This window comes from Oryctolagus cuniculus, chromosome X (genome assembly GCF_051225735.1).
Source record: "Oryctolagus cuniculus isolate XC-2025 breed Fujian yellow rabbit chromosome X, ASM5122573v1, whole genome shotgun sequence".
Classification (NCBI taxonomy): domain Eukaryota; kingdom Metazoa; phylum Chordata; class Mammalia; order Lagomorpha; family Leporidae; genus Oryctolagus; species Oryctolagus cuniculus.
The window spans coordinates 94,250,262-94,264,713 of record NC_142888.1 but is presented as its reverse complement, the minus strand read 5'-3'; the positions used below and the strand labels follow the sequence as shown (position 1 = coordinate 94,264,713).

General features: G+C 38.5%; 1 long non-coding RNA gene across 3 annotated transcripts in view; it reads left to right on the top strand.

The window, feature by feature from the left end:
- LOC149119702 (uncharacterized) overlaps window positions 1-9,296 on the top strand; it is a 174,605-nt gene extending 165,309 nt beyond the window's left edge. For 2 of the 3 annotated variants that reach the window (XR_016227885.1, XR_016227887.1), the window contains 2 exons: window positions 4,495-4,561; window positions 9,007-9,296. This is a non-coding gene — a long non-coding RNA (uncharacterized LOC149119702). The remainder of the gene's footprint in view (window positions 1-4,494; window positions 4,562-9,006) is intronic. The other variant, XR_016227886.1, reaches the window with a different exon arrangement.
- Window positions 9,297-14,452: the final 5,156 nt, after the last annotated feature.

Below are 14,452 nucleotides of genomic sequence, written 5' to 3'. Positions count from 1 at the left end.
CTCTGGTTCATCCCCCAAATGGTTTCATTAAGCAGTGCTGGGCCAACCATGCACCTGAAACTCCCTCGGAGTCTCCCAAGTGGGTGTCAGAGATCCATGTATTTGGGACATAGAAGGTTAGAATTTGAAAGAAGAGTAATTATGATGGGCCTTGATGAGAAGATGGCCTCAACACAAAATCTTGAGGGAGAGATAGGCATTTGGTGCAACGGTTAAGAAATTACTTGTGACACCCTCATCCCATATTGAGGTGCCTGGGCTTGAGTTCCACCTCTGCTTCTGATCCAGCTTCCTGTTGTTGTGCATCCTGGAAGGCAGCAGGTATCAGCTCAACTACTTTAGTCCCTGCCACCCATGTGGGAGACAGGGAATGAGTTTCAGGCTCCTGGCTTCATCATGGACCAGCCATGGCTGTTACAGGCATTTGGGAAGTGAACCAGCATATGGAAGATTCCCCCCACCCCGCCCCTCTCTCTCTGCCTGTATGTCTCAATCTCTCTCTGTCTTTGTCTATGTCTTTGCCTTTCAAATAAACATTTTTTTTAATTTGAAGGAATTGAGCAAGTTAACTATGTAGACATATGGTGCAAAGCATTCCCGGAAGAGAGAATCGTTAATTTAAAGGCTTCAGTAAGGGCACATACCTGACATTTTCAAAGTGCAGCAAGGTAGCCAGTATCAATAAAGCCAAGTGTATGAAGTGGGAAATCTCAGGACATGAGGTCAGAGGTAATGGGAGGAGGGAATATCATGTAGGACCTTGTAGGTCATTCTGAATACTTTGGATATTAATCTTAGTGAGTAGGATGCCATTGCAGGGTTCTGAGCAGAGAAGCATCAGGGTATCTGACTTATGATTTAAATAGATAATGTGCCTGGAATAGTTGGGGGAGATGGGAGGAGGGACAAAGATGGAATCAAGGAGTTGAGTAGAGAGGATATTGTAGTGATCTCCATACGAGATGATTGTGGCTAGAAAAGGATTTTAGCACTGGAGTTGGTAAGAAGTGGCTGCATTTAGCCTAAGCCTTAAAGAGTCAAACAGAATTTCCTAAGGAGTTGCATATGGTATATGAGAGAAAGAGAAGGATAAAGAATGGGTTCCAAGTTTTTACCCTGGAAAACCTTCTGGATGGTGACATTTATCATTTACTGAGAAAGGGAAAATCACAGCTTTTATTGGGCGGAAGAAGAGGGATCTCGAGTTTAATTTTAAAGATATTAAGTTTAAGATACCTGTGAGACATCTGAGTGGAGTTGTTCAGTAGGCTGTTGGAAATTCAAGTATGGTCTTCAGAATAGCTAACATTACAAACTTAGAAGTCTTAGTGACATAAGTGATATTTAAAGTCATTTATTGATAATTTTACCATTGATGGCAGTAAAATGTTGCCCTGCACACTTGGCTCTATACCTGCTTTCCCCAGAAGGCATCTTCAACTCCATAAGCAGGCCTCAAAAGGAATCCACGTAAATTTTCCAACGTAATTATTCTTCTCTTACAAAAGGGATTAACAGTGATCTCTGTGCACTGTGATAAAGATCACGCATTTTCCAGACTTCTACCCAATCATCAGACTCAAACAGAGGGCCTGAATATGAGGAATGATATTCAGCTTCTCTAGTTCTCAAAACCATCAGCAAATCAAGAGTAATGAGTTGGGGAAGGCGTTGTGTCACAGTGGGTTAAGCCACTGCTTGGAATGCAGGCATCCCATATCAGAGGGCCTGGGTATGTACTCCATCTCCACATCCAGTCCAGCTTCCTGCTAATGCACAGCCTAGGCAGCAGCAAGGCAGCAGGTAATGATTGAGGTACTTGAGTCTCTTCCAGCCAAGTGGGAGACCAAGATGGAATTCCAGGCCCCTGGCTTGCTTTGATCTGTCCCACCACCAGCTGCTGCTGCAGCATTTTGGGGAGTGAGCTAGTGTATAAAGAACTCTCTCTCTGTTTCTGTCTCTGTCTTTCTCTGCCTTTCAACTGAATAACACCAAAATAAATAAGCTTTATTTAAAAATAATGATGAAGCTAAGATCCTGCTTCTTTGAGACATTCTATCCACCAATCAGGAAACAAGATGAGTTCTGAGCACTACAAATATCACCTGGATTCCCCAGCAATCCTCAACTACATAGGTATTGTCATTTCACTAATCCTTGTTACTTCAATGCTTCTATAACCTCAATTTCGTTATAATCACTCATCTGCATACTCCAACAACTCCCACATGAGGCAACAATGATTTTGAGCTTTTGGATGGAGAAATTTACCATTTGTGAGAAGAGAATGACTATAGCTTTTGTGGAGTGGGTGCAGAAGGATATTAAGTTCAGAGCAATATTTTATTGTGTATTTCAGCATGTCCAGAATTCCTGGTTCCTGTTTATTAAATGTCAGTAGATCCCCTATCATTATGACAATAGAGATGCTCCTATATATTTCTCAAAGCCTGATGGGAAGCTATATATCTCCCTTGATGAGATTTGCTGCTCTATTTTACACAAAATAGCATAGTTTCCAAGGTGCTCAGCAGAACATCATCTGTTCACCTAGTGTACCGTTACAGTTTTAAGAATTTTCCCCTTTGGAAAAGCGAGATTCTATTTTTATATTTCAATTTTGACAATTCTCTCAACCCTCAAAATACCCACCAGTTATTCTCAGTCTTAACTGCTCCACCTTTAAAATGGGAATACAATTTCCAAGGTACCTCTTAAATATTAAAGCTAGAAGGATGAAAATAATGGGCGATATTCGTGAGCTCTTCAGAATATAAGACATTACCTAACTCCTATGCATAATTATTCTGGGAAAGAAAACTGCAGCATGTATTGGATATAGAAGAAAAAGAAAGATATGTAGAGATGACGTTGTCAAAGTTCTATAAAAATTTGTTTTCCTATCAAAACAATATCTCTACTGAAGAAAACTTCCCAGTGTCATTTAGCAGTAAAATATGGTCGTGATACACATTAACAATTTAAGATATTCAAGGGGCATTTGCCACAAGTTACTGAGTGAGTTTTGATCAGGTTTAGGTAAGCATTTTGCAAAATTCAGAGTTATTCAACAATGCTAAGTGCTGAAAGTAACATGGTTTACAACCTTTTGCACCTAAAGTGATATGATCATCACCATGTTTTATTTATTGAGTGACCATTATTGAATCCCCAGTGGGCACCTAGTATTGTGCTAAGTTTTAAAGTAAGTATTTTCACAGTCCTGTGGGTTATAATTTCACAGCTAAAGCATTCACTTATAATTTTAAAAATCATCTCTCTATGGTATCATGAAAGGTAGCAGAAATTTTGGATTTATATTAAGAAATGTTAAATAGATATAATGAAGCGACCCCTGGGCACAGATCTTCTACTTCCCAACTAAGAAACCTCCCTTCAAGATGTCTGCTATACTAAACCCTGGTCCTTGTTGTCAGAGAACGATCTTTATGATGATTAAATCGGATTGACAGACACTGCCTTGAGACAACAGCAGTGGTTTCTGTTGAGCACTTGTAGATCACAATGTAGTTAGAAGTGAATAATCTTATACAAGGACATCTTTTCCAAAATATGACACTGTATTTGCCTAATAGACATATGTAGTTAATTTAAAAAGGTCGAAAGCTGTAATCCAGTTGTGAAATAATTGTCCCATGCAACCCCAGAACATTATCTGTGCTATCTATGAGTGAGTGGGTACTGCAAGCAAAGGTTATTTCTGAACAGCTTCAGAGTCGTATGGTTCTATAAGCTGTACCCCAACATTTTGGCTTAAATTTCAGTCATGTTGAAAGGCCAAATGCAAAGTCTGACTGCTGGCAAATCTTAATACTTCTGCCGGTAAACGATGCTGAATCTCTTAAATGGCAATGTGTTACTTTGAACATTTTCTACTGCCCCCAGTTCTCCCCTAGCTTCTAGCACTAAAAGATAGTCATTTCTGGGAGCAATTAATTCACCTAGAGATTTTTGGTTCACTGTACTCTATTTATTATGACAAGATGTACAACTCAATAATAGTAGATGAAAATAGCCTTGATTTTTACATTAGGAGAACCAGTGTATAGACTTAATAGATATAAAGAACAGCATCATTTCTGATGTGAAGAGGACACTTTTGTGTCAGTGGTTAGTTGTGAATCTTCATCCAGTCTTCTGGGTTCTAAATTGCAGAAATACCTGAGCCATGTCTTTTGAATTCATTTACTTCCTTCCCAAAGTATGTCATGCCATCCTTGAACTGTCTTCAGGCATGTCTTTATTTTATGTAGAAATTTCATTGCAATGGTTTTTTGCTTTTTAGTCATGGTCTCAAATGTATTCACATATAATAAGATCTTCATTAACAGTCAAATATGTTGTTTCTAAGTTCTGTCTTCTGTGATGCAAACAATTCATTTTCTAGTACTATTATGTATTTTTAGATAAAAACCTTTCTGTATTTCAAATGTAAAACTATGTGAAAAATTTATTTAGTTTACCTTCTTCTAGGGCCCTACACTTACCAACAGTTCCATCATTCATGATTCAGGGAGCTGCACGGACCATGACATCTTAGGTAAGTGCTGGGAGAGTGCTTTGAAGGTGATCTGCACTAGTCATTGAAAGTAGCGTTTAATTAAGAGCAATATACTTATGAGTCTGCTGGGTAATTTGTAGACACCTTGAAAAACTGTGATCAACCTATTTCAAAAAAAAAAAAAAAAAAAGAAAGAAAGAAAGAAAAACCAGGGGTAACTCTTCTAACTGATTCACAATGAAGAATTTGTGTCTAAAACAGGACACTGCTACAATGTGGGATATGGAATAAAAGTGGGTTAAAGATGAGGAAGCTAGTAAGAATGAATGTGGTATGACAATCTTGAAGGAAATATGTGATAAAGCCAGGTATTCTAGTTAAGCTGACAGAGTGTCACATGAATCAAGTAAAATGAAACCTGGCAACATTACAAATATCATTTCAACATTTCAGTGTGGGAAGAGACATCTCAAAGTACAAGTATAGCAATTCTTTCAAAGTTTTGCATGTGGCAGATATACTGATGTTATCTTTAAAAAATCATTAATAGTTTTCCAGCAACTGAAAATAGGACTTTATTTTAAAACTAGACATTTGAAGACTTAGTGATTTCCTGCATTAACTCTTACACACATTTTTCTATTTCATATGGTTCCTAAAATAGTCAACACAGAATAAAATTATTCATCTATGCAGGTGAGGGATATCAAATCCGATTTAACCACCTAGCCAGTGAGTCATTTAGCAAATATGTTTTGAGTCTGTCTGCTAGATGTTAAACACTATTAAAAATACAAAGATGAATCCAACATGGGTCTTGCACTCAAAAAACTTACAAAGGAGAAATCAGAATATGGAAATGAATAAGTAATGAGACTATTAGTTATTTTACGCTAATATGTAACTCATATATATATATAGAAAGACATTGAGAGGGTTTATAACATAGCAATTACAACAGGAGAGGAAACTAGAAATATAAGCTATAAACCAAGGAAAAAGGAAAAGGTATGTGTGCTAATAGAATGTATGCATTGGAACTGCAATGGTGGCTTTGAGCTTTTTAGAAGCCAGAACAAAATAAGTTATAATTTTATGAAAAGGAAAACCCATATCAAACCCATATCACCTCCTCAGGGAAGACAGTTTCTAAATGACTAAATTTTATCATGTCGTTCATTGCACAGCACAATGAAAAATGAACACTTTTAAAGGTAAATGCAGAATATTTTATAAGATTGCTTATAAAAGCTGAGAGGCCAATATACAAAGGTAACACTGTGTAGGGAATTCTAAAAAAAGACTAAGTTAAAGTGGTTGGAACATATAATTTTCTGTTATCTCAATGATAGCAATATAAAACTTGTAGCAATGAATCTAAGATATTAGTCTATGGGCTGGTGATTACCTGTGGTTCTGTTTATATTGATATATGACAAAAGGAGAAAGTAAGGGGTATATACTGAGTTTCAAAGAAAGAAAATTGTTTAATGCTCTTTTGTTCTGAGACAATTCCCTCATACTTTTAATATTAGAATATCTTTTGTTTTGAGAAATAATGTTGATAGTAGAAACTTATGTACTAGAATGTGCAGATTTGACTAAATAAAAATTTGGCAAACAAATGTTAGTCTCTCCATCTTTTGTCTGTTCAGGCTTGAAATTGTGAAACACAAGTATAGAAACCGTGTCTACAAGTGAACAAATGTGCAAAAACTACAGGCTTGTTGTCATTTTGTTTCTACAGAAAGTAATAAAGTACTACCTATGGTTTCAGCCTCATCCAATCTTTTGTAGGATTAGATTCAGTCTGAAAGTGTGTATTAGAAGCACCTTATCTATTAATAAGTGGAATTGTGAAAGTCTGTTTACCTTTTAGCCAATGAGGAATTTCAGGCACAATATTTTATTCAGTCATCATTGTTGTCAGCCCATCCAATCATATTTTTCCTAGCCTATGATTCACAGTGGAGCTGGCAGAGTCCTTGAACATCATCTCAGATGCCTATCCTACCTTACAAGAAATGGATTCAGCTGTAAAATATAAGCCTACCTTTACTGCATTCCAATTACTTAAATGTGTTATACAATCAACTATAAAATGATAACCTACTGTTACAAAGCATGATATAAATGTTCAAATAAGTTAAAAATAAAACTTTAAAGAAATACTAATGTCATATAGAGGACTAATAAATAGACAACATGATTGCAAAGAAACTATTTCACAATTATTGAATTAACTAAAAATAATAAGACAAAGAAGGATAAAGACACAAATTATGAAAGCAATAAAGTGAATAGGGTACAAAAGAATTAAAGCATATAATAATTCATAAACTGCATTAATTATAAGAAACTGGCAAAGGATACGAAGATGAAGTAAAGAAACAATACAGTAAAGTATGATTTAATAATATACTTAACTAAAAGAAAATTATTTGAAGAGAAACTGGATGTAAATACTACAGGGCAGTTATAATCTAAACAGCTTATTACTGGCACAAACTGGCACAAAAATAGACATGCAGACCAATGGAACAGAATAGAAACCCCAGGAATGAATCCACGCACCTACAACCAATTGATCTTTGATGAACCAGCTAAAATCAGTCCCTCGAGAAGGGACAGTCTTGTCTTTTTTTTTTTTTTTTGACAGGCAGTTAGACAGAGAGAGAGACAGAGAGAAAGGTCCTCCTTCCGTTGGTTCACTCCCCCAAATGGCCACCACAGCCGGCATGCTGTGCTGGTCCGAAGGCAGGAGCCAGGTGCTTCCTCCTGGTCTCCCATGCGGGTGCAGGCCCAAGCACTTGGGCCATCCTCCACTGCACTCCCTGGCCACAGCAGAGAGCTGGACTGGAAGAGGGGCAACGGGGACAGAACTGGCACCCCAACTGGGACTAGAACCCGGAGTGCTGGTGCCGCAGGTGCAGCATTAGCCTAGTGAGCCATGGCACCGGCCAGGGACAGTCTTCTCAACCAATGGTGCTGGAAAAATTGGATCTACATTGGCAGAAGTGGAAAGAAGATGCTTACCTTACACTTTATACAAAAGTCAACTCAAAGTAGACAAAGAATCTAAATCTATGACCTGATACTATCAAATTACTAGAGGGAAATATCAGGAAAACTATGCAAGACATTAGAATAGGCAAAGACTTATTAGAAAAGACCCCAGAAACACAGCTGAAAGAGACAAAAATAGGGTCAAGCCTTGTGGTGTAGCTGGTAAAGCCACTACCTGCAATACCGGCATCCTGTGTGGGTACTGGTTCATGTCCCTGCTGCTCTACTTCCAAGCCAGCTTCCTGCTAATATGCCTGAAAAACACCAAAGGATGGCCCAAGTGCTTGAGCCCCTGCACTCACATGGGAGACTCAGAAGAAAACCCTGGCTCCTGGCTTTTGTTTGGCCCAATTCTGGCCTTTGTGGCCATTTGGGGAGTGATCCAGCAGATAAAGATTTTTCTGTCCGTCTGTCTGTCTTTCTCTCTGCCTTTGCCTCTTTCTCTCTGTTTAACTCTGCCTTTCAAATAAATAAAAAATTTAAGAAAGATAAAAATAGACAAATGAGATTACATCAAGCTTAGGAATTTCTACACTGCAAAGGAAACACTCAGCAAAGTTAAAAGGAAATTGACAGCATAGGAAAAAATATTTGCAGACTATGCAACTGATAAAGGTTTAATATCAATGTGCAAAGAGCTCAAGAAACTCAACAACAACAAAACAAACAAACCAGTTAAGAAATGGGCAAAGGACTTGAACAGGTATTTTTCAAAGGATGAAATACAAATGACCAACAGACACATGAAAAAAATGCTCAGAATCACTAACCATCAGGAAAATGTAAATGTAAATCAAAACCACACCCCAGTTAGAATGGCTATCAACCAAAAAGCAAAAACAGAAAATGCTGGTGAGGGTGTGAGGAAAAAGGTACCCTAATGCACTACTGGTGGGAATGTACATTAGTACAACCATTATGAAAGATAGTATGGAGATTACTCAGAGATCTGAAAACCGATCTACCATCTGACTCAGCCATCCCACTCCTGAAAATGAAATAAGCATATGAAAGAGTTATTTGTTCTCCTATGTATATTGCAGCACAATTCACAGTACCTAAGGTATGGAATCAACCCAGATGTCTGTCAACTGATGACTAGATAAAGAAAATGTTATATATATATATATATATATATATACACACACACACACATACATGCACACTATGGAATACTACTCAGCCAAAACCTGTCATTTGCAACAAAATGGATGCAACTGGAAACCATTATGCTTAGTGAAATAAGCCATATCAAAGAGAAAATATGTTTTCAATGATATGTGGCAGGTGATGATTATTTTTAGCAGCTATTTATACTCCTGTAGTATTGTGGTCTTTCTACTTTTAACTTGTTGAATATTTTGCTTCATGGTGAATTAAGCCTGTGATTATTGAATGGATTGAAATTATATATTTAGGGGCTGGAGCTGTGGTGTAGTGGATAAATCCGCTGCCTGCAGTGCTGGCATCCCATATGGATGCTGGTCCAAGTCCTGGCTGTTCCACATTCAATCCAGCTCTCTTCTGTGGCCTGGGAAAGCAGTAGAAGATGACTCAAATCCTTGGGCCCCTGCACCTGTGTGGGAGACCTGGAAGAATCTCCTGGCTCCTGGCTTCGGATCAGCGCAGCTCCAGCTGTTGTGGCCAGTTGAGGAGTGAATCAGCCAATGGAAGACCGCCCCCCCCCGCCTCTCTTTCTCTCTCTGTGTATCTCTGATTTTCAAACAAATAAATAAATATTTAAAAACTATATCTTTGAATAGACTGATGAATGGGGGGAGGGTGGAAGGAAGGGAGATTGGAAGAGTGGGTAGTGAGGGAAGTGTGGTTGTCTTCTTGGAACTGTACCTATGGAATGCATGAATTCTATTCTGTTCATATTAAGAAAAATAAAACAAAACTCTAACTCACGGATTCATTGAGTTGTAACTAAACAAACAAAGTAACAAAAAGTTAGAAAATATTTTCCATACTCAAATTATTATGTCATGTTCCACTCATCTCCCTAATTTGCTGCTTCAGAATATCAGGTTTAGTATATTGTCTCTTGTGTACTTCATAAATGAATTCTTCCAGAATTTCTGTCTTGTGCTCTATGTCTTGATACTACATAGCTGCTTCTCTAGCCAATAGCTGTCATAAAATTGATGCTACCTTAAATAGCTACATCACAAATAACTATTACATATAATCCTTCACACCAGCCTCCAGGAGGGATAAGAATTACTTCTTCATATGACTATTGAGGAAGTTAGTGAGAAAAATGTGTGCAGAGCCCTTGAAGGGGGATAAGCATACAATAAGCACTCAATACATGATAGTGACAATTATATCAGCCCTTGGTCTTTGCTAGTGTAGGCCTTGTGGTAGATGGTATTGTTGTTCCCTGTTGCCACTCCTTTCACAGACGATTATACATTCCAACCGGAGGATATGTGACCTCCAGCATTTCCACGTGGAGTGTCTTCCCTGCTACACTGATGTGAAGGTTGGCCATGTCACTTTCTTTAGCCAAGATGTCTGAGAGAAATGATATGGGCCATATTTGATGTAAAACTTTAAGAGAGTGGAATGAAGGGATGAGCATTGTGGTAAAGCAGGTTTATTTATTTATTTATTTAGATAGGCAGAGTGGACAGTGAGAGAGAGAGACAGAGAGAAAGGTCTTCCTTTGTGTTGGTTCACCCTCCAATGGCCGCCGCGGCCGGCGCACCGCGCTGATCCGATGGCAGGAGCCAGGTGCTTTTCCTGGTCTCCCATGGGGTGCAGGGCCCAAGCACTTGGGCCATCCTCCACTGCACACCCTGGCCACAGCAGAGAGCTGGCCTGGAAGAGGGGCAACCAGGACAGAATCCGGCGCCCCAACCAGGACTAGAACCCTGGGTGCCGGCACCACAGGCAGAGGATTAGCCTATTGAGCCATGGCGCCGGCTGGTGCAGCAGGTTTAAACACCACTTGTGGTGACTGCATCCCATAATGGACTGTCTAGGATCACGTTTCCGCTCTGCTTCTGATGCAGCTTCTTGCTGATGCATACCTTGGGAGGTAGCAGATGATGCCTGAAGCACTTGAGTCTCTGGCATGCACATGAGAGACCAAGATTATGTTCTGGGATCTCCTGGCTTTGGCCTGACTCTACCTTGAATATAGTGGGCATTTGAGGACCAACAGCTGGAAGCTCACCATCTTCTTTCTCTCCCTTTCAAATAAATAAAAATAAATCACTTTTTTAAAATAGAGAATGAAACAGGGCTGTTCTTTCCACTTACGTCTTATAGTGTAAGGCACAGAGTCAGAAGCTGCTATGGTCACTGATGGGATTATGGATACAAAAAAATATTGCTCATGGCTAAGCCGATACAATTTATTTATTTTTTATTTTTTGACAGGCAGAGCAGACAGTGAGAGAGACAGACAGAGAGAAAGGTCTTCCTTTTCTGTTGGTTCACCCCCGCAATGGCCGCTGTGGCCAGTGCGCTGCGGCCGGCGCGCTGCGGCTGGCACACTGCACTGATCCGAAGCCAGGAGCCAGGTGCTTCTCCTGGTCTCCCATGGGGTGCAGGACCCAAGGACTTGGGCCATCCTCCACTGCCTTCCCGGGCCACAGCAGAGAGCTGGACAAGAAAAGGAGCAACAGGGACAGAATCCGGCGCCTCAACCGGGACTAGAGCCCCGGGTGCCGGTGTCGCAGGCGTAGTGAGCTGCGGTGCCGGCCTGATAAAATTTATTTTAAACCTTGGCATAGCTTAAAACAACGTGACTGATAAGTTCTGATATCTTCAGTGACTATTATATCCCAGTCCCTGATGGTTCATCCTCCATTTTTACTCTTGTTTTGTTCTTTTAGTCCATGGCTTCCAAATAGTTACCTATTTAACTTTGTTTTCCTAAATGTAGTTAGTACTGTTGGAACACAGTCAAATAATAGATGACTCATAAAGTGAAAGTTAATTTCTTTTCAATGTTCATTCAGTTATTCTGATTACATTAATGAGAAATCTTAGTTTGGTGCCAGTTTGTTCATTAATAATACTCTAAAAATGGTCAGTGTCCCTTTAACAGAAAGGCAAAAGTAATTTTCAATCTAGGAAGCTAGGTCTAACATTAGTATGTAGCTGGAATTTAATAACAGTGTTTAATCCATATAGTCTGGCCACCCTCTATAAAAAGCAAGTGAAACTGGCCAGTTACAATGTAGCTCTCTTCAAAAATAAATCTTTATTTCAGTAAAGAAATTATCTGATTGAAATGAAATTTCATGTGATGGAATTTGGGAGACTCTGGGCTTACTGAAAGGCCTGGCTTTCTTGTTCTGAGAATGTACCTGTTTACATCTGTACATCTATCTCCTTGGGTTTCCGTGTCTATTTTAGTCCTGGCTTTAAGATTTACTCCTTTGACCTCCTGCCCTTAGTACAAGTTTCTGTGCCCCTTATTTAAAATTAACTCCTGCTTATAATCTTAAATTTCACTGAAAAGACAAGTTCATTGCATCCTGTATGTGCCTTCCTGTAGACTTAAATACTTTCAAAGAATACATACTGCTCTAATTTTGTTGCTGCTTTAGTTTATACACAGTAGCTAAATACCACCAGGACCATTTTTCTGTGACCTCTTCTCAGCTTTGGTTTATAATCTACTACTCAAAGCTGAGTCTTAGATCCCAAGTGTAAAAGGGATCTATTGCTTCTAACATTTGCTTTTGCCTTATTGATGCCCCCAATAATCTTAAAGCTTTGGGGAACCAGCTCCTACACACAGCTAACTTGAGTGAGCTATTTACAATAACTTATGGTTGTTTTCCTTAGAGAAACCTTCAACCATACAGTCCTATAATGTTTATCAGAAAGCTAGACTATTTTCCTACAGTACATATTTTTTTTTACTTAATATAAACATTTTGTTAAGGCATAGTGCTCAGTTTCCCAAGGCAATGAAGCTTTTTTGAAATTAATCTATTTTGTACTCCACTCCTTTAATAGAATCAAGTTTATACCAGGTAATGTGCTGAGCTATTGTCATGGAGTGGCAAAGCCTTAGGGGTGGGCATTGTGAAAGGTGCTAGACCAAAGGCTACTGAGGAGCATGCGGCCAGGCAGCAAGTAGTTAGATTTAGTAAGACTAAATTTAGTCCGACACTATTTAGTGTTACACCATAACAGAGAATCAAAGAATAATTTACATATTACTGGCACTCCCAAGCCACCACTGACAACTATGACCTGATATCCACTGTCCTATACTTGTATGAGATGGACAACAGAAGTGTGTATATCGTATATCCTGGAGCTATAGTGGATACAATATGTTTTCTTATCCACATTTATCTGTAGTAAATTAATAAAGCACCTTGTACTTCTCATTTCCTAGTTCAGCATTTAGATGACATTTTACTTTTCAAAATATTTTAGCTATTCACAAATAATAATGCTACAATAAATTGAGCACATACTATACTCTAGTTATCTTACATACCCATTCAATCAGTAGTTATTGAGTTGTTACTGTGTTCTATGTACTTCTCTGGGCATTGGTGCCAGCCACATCAGTAAATGAGTTAAACAAGTTATTCAGTCTACTAGCAATTACAATCTACTACTAGAGAAGATGGGAAAATAAATGAAGATTAGTAACAAATATACTTAATACATTCTGTGGATAATATAAAGTAGAATATAGGAAAGTGTGGAGTGTAAAAATAGAGAACAGTAATTTATCTAGGGATAGTCGTGGAAGACCTCTCCGATTATGTGACATTGGAGTAAAGACCTCAAGTGAGAGGTCCTCCACTACCTTTCTGACTTTACTTCCTATTACTTTTCCCTGATAGCATTTCGAAGCAACATTTTTCAGACCACTGGCTGCCTTGCTGTTCCTAGAGTTCAATCTTTTGCTCTCCACTGAAATGATCTTCTAGTTATTTACCTAGTTCCTTCCCTCTTTTGATTCAAAGAAGTAAGACCAATTGGATAGGTAGCAAGTTGAGTGTAGGATATCAGAAAGTGGCTGAAATGAAGGAAGAGACGCACATTTTTGGCTTGGGAAACTGCTGATTAAGGCACACAAGGAAAGAGATCAGTTGTGATTAGGAAAATGATGAACTCCATTGTCAGCAATATGATAAACATGTCTGACAATCAAGATCTGGGTTGGCAGTATATAGTATATATTAGTTTTTGAATTAATGAATGACTTATAGATTTGGGATCCAACATATCATAGGTGGTTATGGTCAACCAGAGGGACTGAGTGTGAGCACACAGGGAGAGTTTCCACAAAAAGAGTACTTAGTACAGATTAATGAAAAAAGCAAACTTTAAGGACCGGGTGGGAGAAGATGACCTCTCAAAATATACTGGAAAAATAAATGACACCATAGAATGATAAATGGAAATCCAGTAGAACACAGAGGCTTAGAATTAAAGGAATAAATATCTTTTAATTAAGAAGCAAATGAGAAATAATGTCAAAAAGTCAAATAATTTGAGAATTGAGAATTCATTGAACTTACAAATGAAGAAGTACATGATAACTGAAGAGCAGGTATAATTTACTAGTATGTACAGAGATAGATTGCTCTGGGTTGAAAGATAAGGAAGAAGATAGGAACTAAAAATGAATTTAGGAAACTCTTTCTTTCAAGACATTTGAGTGTAAAGAGGCAGTGGGGAATATACTGGCAACTGCATTGGAATTTTATCTGAACAACCTGATGATTCAGGCATTAATGTCCTTCTTTACATACTTGGGCCTCAGAGAGATTGAAACTTTCTCAAGGCCAAATATTTAGTATATGGTGTGACCACAATTTTAACTTGAGTCTTCTCTCTTCAAAGTTTCATTTTCTCTAATCCTTACTCTCA